This window comes from Schistocerca cancellata, unplaced genomic scaffold, assembly GCF_023864275.1.
Source record: "Schistocerca cancellata isolate TAMUIC-IGC-003103 unplaced genomic scaffold, iqSchCanc2.1 HiC_scaffold_1100, whole genome shotgun sequence".
Lineage (NCBI taxonomy): Eukaryota > Metazoa > Arthropoda > Insecta > Orthoptera > Acrididae > Schistocerca > Schistocerca cancellata.
The window spans coordinates 7,224,183-7,232,917 of NW_026047099.1; positions in this window are offsets into that span (position 1 = coordinate 7,224,183).

Genomic DNA, 8,735 nt, shown 5'->3' on the forward strand with positions numbered 1-8,735 from the left:
TTCGGATGCACAATTCCTTCTTCATTGCATCCGTCTAACCCTCACGATGGCGAATTAACACAGAAATTGTGTCGCTATGAAATACTATAGGTTCTATGCCCTCTCTTTCTAAATCGAGGAACGTTTCCATGGCAACGACAGGATCTTATATTGGGAGGCGAGTATCTCTTTTCGGATGCACAATTCCTTCTTTATTGCATCTGTCGATCCCTCACAATGACGAATTAACACAGAAATTGCGTCGCTATGCAATACGACAGTTTCTATGCCTTCTCATTTTTAATCGAGGAATGTTGCTATGGCAACGACAGGATCTTATATTAAGAGGCGAGTATCTCTTTTCGGATGCACTATTCTATCTTTATTGAATCCGTCGATCCCTCACAATGACGAATTAACACAGAAATTGCGTCGCTATGAAATACTTTAGGTTCTATGCCTTCTCTTTCTAAATCGAGGAACGTTTCTGTGGCAACGACAGGATCTTATATTGGGAGGCGAGTATCTCTTTTCGGATGCAATTCCTTCATTATTGCATCCGTCTAACCCTCACAATGACGAATTAACACAGAAATTGTGTCGCTATGAAATACTATAGGTTCTATGCCTTCTCTTTCTAAATCGAGGAACGTTTCCATGGCAACGACAGGATATTATATTGGGAGGCGAGTATCTCTTTTCGGATGCACAATTCCTTCTTTATTGCATGCGCCGATCCCTCACAATGACAAATTAACACAGAAATTGAGTCGCTATGAAATACTATAGGTTCAATGCCTTCTCTTTCTAAATCCAGGAACGTTTCTATGGCAACGAGAGGATCTTATATTGGGAGGGGAGTATCTCTTTTCGGATGCACTATACCTTCTTTATTGTATCCGTCGATCCCTCACAATGGCGAATTAACACAGAAATTGCGTCGCTATGCAATACTATAGGTTCTATGCCTTCTCTTTCTAAATCGAGGAACGTTTCTGTGGCAACGACAGGATCTTATATTGGGAGGCGAGTATCTCTTTTCGGATGCAATTCCTTCATTATTGCATCCGTCTAACCCTCACAATGACGAATTAACACAGAAATTGTGTCGCTATGAAATACAATAGGTTCTATGCCTTCTCTTTCTAAATCGAGGAACGTTTCTATGGCAACTACAGTATCTTATATTGGGAGACGAGTATCTCTTTTCGGATGCACAATTCCTTCTTTATTGCATCCGTCTAACCCTCACAATGACGAATTAACACAGAAATTGCGTCGCTACGAAATACTATAGGTTCTATGCCCTCTCTTTCTAAATCGAAGAACGTCACTATTGCAACTACAGGATCATATATTAAGAGGCGAGTATCTCTTTTCAGATGCACAATTCATTCATTATTGCATCCGTCTAACCCTCACAATGACGAATTAACACTGAAATTCCGCCGCCATGAAATACTATTGGTTTTATGCCTTCTCTTTCTAAGTCGAGGAATGTTTCTATGGCAACTACAGTATCTTATATTGGGAGGCGAGTGTCTCTTTTCGGATGCACAATTCCTTCTATATTGCATCCGTCGATCCCTCACAATGACGAGTTAACACTGAAATTGCGTCGCTATGAAATACTATAGGTTCTATGCCATCTGTTTCTAAATCGAGAAACGTTTCTATGGCAACTACAGGATCTTATATTGGGAGGCGAGTATCTCTTTTCGGAAGCTCTATTCTTTCTTTATTTTATTCGTCGATCCGTCACAATGACGAATTAACACAGAAATTGCGTCGCTATGAAATACTATAGTTTCTATGTCTTCTCTTGTTCTTTGAGGAACGTTGCTATGGCAACGACAGGATCCTATATTAGGAGGCGAGTATATCATTTCGGATGCACTATTCTTTCTTTATTACATCCGTCAAACCCTCCCAATGACGAATTAACACAGAAATTCCGTCGCTATGATATGCTATAGGTTCTATGCCTACTCTTTCTAAATCGAGGAACGTTCCTGTGGCAACGACAGGATCTCATATTGGGAGGCGAGTATCTCTTTTCGGATGCACAATTCCTTCTTTATTGCATCCGTCTAACCCTCACAATGACGAATTAACACTGAAATTGCGTCGCTATGAAATATTGTAGGTTTTATGCCTTCTCTTTCTAAATCGAGGAACGTTTCTATGGCAACTATTGGGAGGCGAGTATCTCTTTTCGGATGCACAATTACTTCTTTATTGCATCCGTCTAACCCTCACAATGATGAATTAACACAGAAATTGCGTCGCAATGAAATACTATAGGCTCTATGCCTTCTCTGTCTAAATCGAGGAACGTTTCTATGGCAAGGAGAGGATCTTACATTGGGAGGCGAGTATCTCTTTTCGGATGCACAATTCCTTCTTTATTGCATCCGTCTAACCCTCACAATGACGAATTTACACTGAAATTGCGTCGCTATGAAATACTATAGGTTCTATGCCTTCTCTTTCTAACTCGAGGAACGTTTCTATGGCAATGACAGGATCATATACTGGGAGGCGAGTATCTGTTTTCGGATGCAATTCCTTCTTTATTGCAATTGTCTAACCCTCACAATGACGAATTAACACAGAAACTGCGTCGCTATGAAATACTATAGGCTCTATGCCTTCTCTTTCTAAATCGAGGAACGATTCTATGGCAACTACAGTATCTTATATTGGGAGGCAAGTATCTCTTTTCGAATGCACAATTCCTTCTTTATTGCATCCGTCTAACCTCACAATGACAAATTAACACAGAAATTGCGTCGCTATGAAATACTATAGGTTCTATGTCTTCTCTGTCTAAATCGAGGAACGTTTCTATGGCAAGGAGAGGATATTATATTGGGATGCGATTATCTTTTTTCGGATGCACTATTCCTTCTTTATTGCATCCGTCGATCCCCCACAATGTCGAATTAACACTGAAATTACGTCGCTATGAAATACTATAGGTTCTATGCCTTCTCTTTCTAAATCGAGGTACGTTTCTATGGCAACTACAGGATCTTATATTGAAAGGCGGGTATCTCTTTTCGGATGCACATTTCCTTCTTTATTGCATCCGTCTACCCCTCACAATGACGAATTAACACTGAAATTGCGTCGCTATGAAATATTATAGGTTCTATGCCTTCTCTTTCTAAATCGAGGAACGTATCTATGGCAACTACAGTATCTTACATTGGGAGGCGAGTATCTCTTTTCGGATGCAAAATTCCTTCTTTATAACATCCGTCGATCGCACACAATGACGAATTAACACTGAAATTGCGTCGCTAAGAAATACTATAGGTTCTATGGATTTTTTTTCTAAATCGTGGAACATTTCTATGGCAACTACTGGATCTTATATTGGGATTCGTGTATCTCTTTTCGGATGCACTATTCTTTCTTAATTCCTTCTGTCGATCGCTAACAATGACGAATTAACACAGAAATTGCGACGCTATGATATACTATAGGTTCTATGCCTTCTCTTTCTAAAGCGAGGAACGTTTCTATGGCAACTACAGTATCTTATATTTGGAGGCGGGTATCTATTTCGGATGCACAATTCCTTCTATATTGCATCCGTCTAACCCTCACAATGTCGAATTAACACAGAAATTGCGTCGCTATGATATACTATATGTTCTATGCCTTCTCTTTCTAAATCGACGAACGTTTCTATGGCAACGGCAGGATCTTATATTGGTAGCCGAGTATCTCTTTTCGGATTCACAATTCCTTCTTTATTGCATCCGTCTAACCCACACAATGACGAATTAACACTGAAATTGCGTCGCTTGGTAATATTATAGGTTCTATGCCTTCTCTTTCTAAATCGAGGAACGTTTCTATGACAACTACAGTATCTTATATTGGGAGGCGAGTATCTCTTTTCGGATACACTATTCTTTCCTTATTGCATCCGTCGATCCCTCACAATGACGAATTAACACAGAAATTGCGTCGCTATACAATACTATAGATTCTATGTCTTCTCTTTCTATATCGATGAACGTTGCTATGGCAACGACTGGATCTTAAATTGGAAGACGAGTATCTGTTTTTGGATGCACAATTCCTTCTTCATTGCATCCGTCTAACCATCACAATAACGAATTAACACAGAAATTGCGTCGCTATGATATACTATTGGTTCTATGCCTTCTCTTTCTAAATCGAGTAACGTTTCTATGGCAACGACAGGATCTTATATTGGGTGGCGAGTATCTCTTTTCGGATGCAGTATTCTTTCTTTTTGCATCCGTCGAACCCTTACAATGCCGAATTATCACAGAAATTGCGTCGCTATGAAATACTATAGGTTCTATGCCTTCTCATTCTAAATCGAGGTACGTTTCTATGGCAACGTCAGGATCTTATATTGGGAGGCGAGTATCTATTTTCGGATGCACTATTCCTTCTTTATTTCATCCGTCAATCCCTCACAATGACGAATTAACACAGGTATTGCGTCGCTATGCAACACTATAGATTCTATGTCTTCTCTTTCTAAATCGAGGAACGTTTCTATGGCAACGGCAGGATCTTATATTGGTATGCGAGTATCTCTTTTCGGATGCACAATTCCTTCTTTATTGCATCCGTCGATCCCTCACAATGACGAATTAACACAGTAATAGCGTCGCTACCAAATACTATAGGTTCCATGCCTTGTCTTTCTAAATCAAGGAACGTTTCTATGGCAACTACAGCATCTTATATTGGGATTCGAGTATCTCTTTTCGGATACACTATTCTTTTTTTATTGCATCCGTTGATCCCTCACAATGACGAATTAACACAGAAATTGCGTCGCTATGCAAGACTATAGTTTCTATGTCTTCTCTTTCTAAATCAAGGAACGTTACTATGGCAACGACAGGATTTTATATTGGGAGGCGGGAATCTCTTTTTGGATGCAGTATTCTTTCTTTATTGCATCCGTCGATCCCTCACAATGACGAATTATCACAGAAATTGCGTCGCTATGAAATACTATATATTCTATGTCTCCTCTTTCTAAATCGAAGAATGTTGCTATGGCAATGACAGGATCTTATATTGGTAGGCGAGTATATGTTTTTGGATCCACTATTCTTGCTTTATTGCATCCGTCGATCCCTCACAATGACGAATTAACAATGAAATTGCGTCGCTATGAAATACAATATGTTCTATGCCTTCTCTTTCAAAATCGAGGAACGTTTCTATGGCAACGACAGGATTTTATATTGGGAGGCGAGTATCTCTTTTCGGATGCACTATTCTTTCTTTATTGCATCCGTCGATCCCGCATAACGACGAATTAACACAGGAATTGCGTCGCTATGATATACTTTAGGTTCTATGGCTTCTCTTTCTAAATCGAGGAAAATTTCTATGGCAACTACAGTATCTTATCTTGTGATGCGAGTATCTCTTTTAGGATGCACAATTCCTTCTTTATTGCATAAGTCTAACTCTCACAATGACGAATTAATACTGAAATTGCGGCGCTATGAAATATTATAGGTTCTATGCCTTCTCTTACTAAATCGAGGAACGTTGCTATGTCAACGACAGGATCTTATGTTGGGAGGCGAGTACCTCTTTTCGGATGCACTATTCCTTCTATATTGCATCCGTCAATCCCTAACAATGACGAATTAACACAAAAATTGCGTCGCTATGATATACTATTTGTTCTATGCCTTCTATTTCTGAATCGAGTAACGTTTCTTTGGCAACGACAGGATCTTATATTGGGAGGCGAGTATCTCTATTCGGATGCACTATTCCTTCTTTATTGCATCCGTCAATCCCTCACAATGACGAATTAACACAGAAATTGCGTCGCTATGCAATACTATAGATTCTATGTCTTCTCTTTCTATATCGAGGAACGTTGCTATGGCAACGACAGGATCTTAAATTGGAAGGCGAGTATCTCTTTTTGGATGCACTATTCTTTCTTTATTGCATCCATCCGTCCAACACATTGAGGAATTAACACAGAAATTGCAACAATATGAAATACTATAGGTTCTATGCCTTCTCTTTCTAAATCGAGGAACGTTTCTATGGCAACGACAGGATCTTATATTGGGAGGCGAGTATCTCTTTTCGGATGCATTATTCCTTCTTTATTGCATCCGTCAATCCCTCACAATGACGAAGTAACACAAAAATTGCGCCGCTATGAAATACTATAGTTTATATGCCTTCTCTTTCTAAATCGGTGAACGTTGCTATGGCAACGACTGGATCTTATATTGGGAGGCGAGTTTCTCTTTTCGGATTCACTATTCTTCCATTATTGCATTCGTCGATCCCTCACAATGACGAATAAATACAGAAATTGCGTCGCTATGAAATACTATAGGTTCTATGCCTTCTCTTTCTAAATCGAGGAACGTTTCTATGGCAACTACAGTATCTTATATTTGGATTCGAGTATCTATTTCGGATGCACAATGCCTTCTATATTGCATCCGTCTAATCTTCACAATGTCGAATTAACACAGAAATTGCGTCGCTATGATATACTATAGGTTCTATGCCTTCTCTTTCTAAATCGAGGAACGTTCCTATGGCAACTACAGGATTTTGTATTGGGATTCGAGTATCTCTTTTCGGATACACTATTCTTTCTTTATTGCATCCGTCGATCCCCCACAGTGAGGATTTAACACAGAAATTGCGTCGCTATGCAATACTATATTTACTATGTCTTCTCTTTCTAAATCGAAGAACGTTACAATGGCAACGACAGGATCTTATATTGACAGGCGAGTATCTCTTTTTGGATGCACTATTCTTTCTTTATTGCATCCGTCGATCCCTCACAATAACGAATTAACACAGAAATTGCGTCGCTATGAAATACAATAGGTTCTATGCCTTCTCTTTCAAAATCGAGGAACGTTTCTATGGCAACGACAGGATTTTATATTGGGAGGCGAGTATCTCTTTTCGGATGCACTATTCTTTCTTTATTGCATCCGTCGATCCCGCACAATGACGAATTAACACAGAAATTGCGTCGCTATGACATACTATATGTTCAATGCCTTCTCTTTCTAAATCGAGGAACGTTTCTAAGGCAACGACAGGATCTTCCATTGGGAGGCGAGTATCTCTTTTCGGATGCAATTCCTTCTTTATTTCATCCGTCTAACCCTCACAATCACGAGTTAGCACAGACAAGGCGTCGCTATGAAATACTATAGGATCTATGCCATGTCTTTCTAAATCTAGGAAGTTTTCTATGGCAACTATAGTATCTTATATTGTGAGGCGAGTATCTCTTTTCGGATGCACAATTCCTATTTTATTGCATAAGTCTAACCCTCACAATGACGAATTAACACAGAAATTGCGTCGCTATGCAATACTATAGCTTCTATGTCTTCTCTTTCTAAATCGAGGAACGTTGCTATGGCAACGATAGGATCTTATATTGGGAGGCGAGTATTTCTTTTCGGATGCACTATTCTTTCTTTATTGCATCCATCGATCACGCACAATGACGAATTAACACAGCAATTGCGTCGCTATGATTTACTATAGGTTCTATGGCTTCTCTGTCTAAATCGAGGAACGTTTCTATGTCAACGACAGGATCTTATATTTGGAGGTGAGTACCTCTTTTCGGATGCACTATTCCTTCTTTATTGCATCCGTCAATCCCTCACAATGACGAATTAACACAGAAATTGCATCGCTATGAAATACTATAGGTTTATGCCTTCTCTGTCTAAATCGAGGAACGTTTCGATGGCAACTACAGTATCTTATATTGGGAGGCGAGTATCTCTTTTCGGATGCACAATTCCTTATTTATTGCATCCGTCTAACCCTCACAATGACGAATTAACACTGAAATTGCGTCGCTATTAAATACTATATGTTCTATGACTTCTCTTTCTAAATCGAGGAACGTTGCTATGGCAACGACGGGATCTTATATTGGGAGGCGAGTATCTCATTTAAGATGCACTATTCTTTCTTTATTGCATCCGTCGATCCCTCACAATGACGAATTAACACAGAAATTACGTCGCTACGAGAAACTATAGGTTCTATGATTTCTCTTTCTAAATCGAGGGACTCTTCTATGCCAATGACAGGATCTTCTATTGGGAGGCGAGTATCTCTTTTCGGATGCACTATTCCTTCTACATTGCATCCGTCGATCCCACAAAATTACGAATTAATATAGAAATTGTGCGCTATGAATTACTATAGGTTCAATGCCTTCTCTTCTTAAATCGAGAAAGGTGTCTATGGCAACGACAGGATCTTACATTGGGCGGCGTGGATCTATTTTCGGATGCGCTATTCCTTCTTTATTGCATCCGTCGATCCCTCACAATGACCAATTAACACAGAAATTGCGTCGCTATGATATACTCTTGGTTCTATGCCTTCTCTTTCTAAATCGAGGAACGTTTCTATGGCAAAGACAGGATCTTATATTGGGGGGCGAGTATCTGTTTTCGGATGCACTATTCTTTCCTAATTGCAACCGTCGATCCTTCACAATGACGAATAAACACAGAAATTGCGTCGCTATGAAATATTATAGGTTCCATGCCTTCTCCTTCTAAATCGAGGAACGTCTATATGGCAACGACAGGATCTTCTATTGGGGAGGCGAGTATCTCTTTTCGGATGCATAATTCCTTCTTTATTGCATCCGTCGATCCCTCACAATGACGAATTAACACTGAAATTGCGTCACTATGATATACTATAGG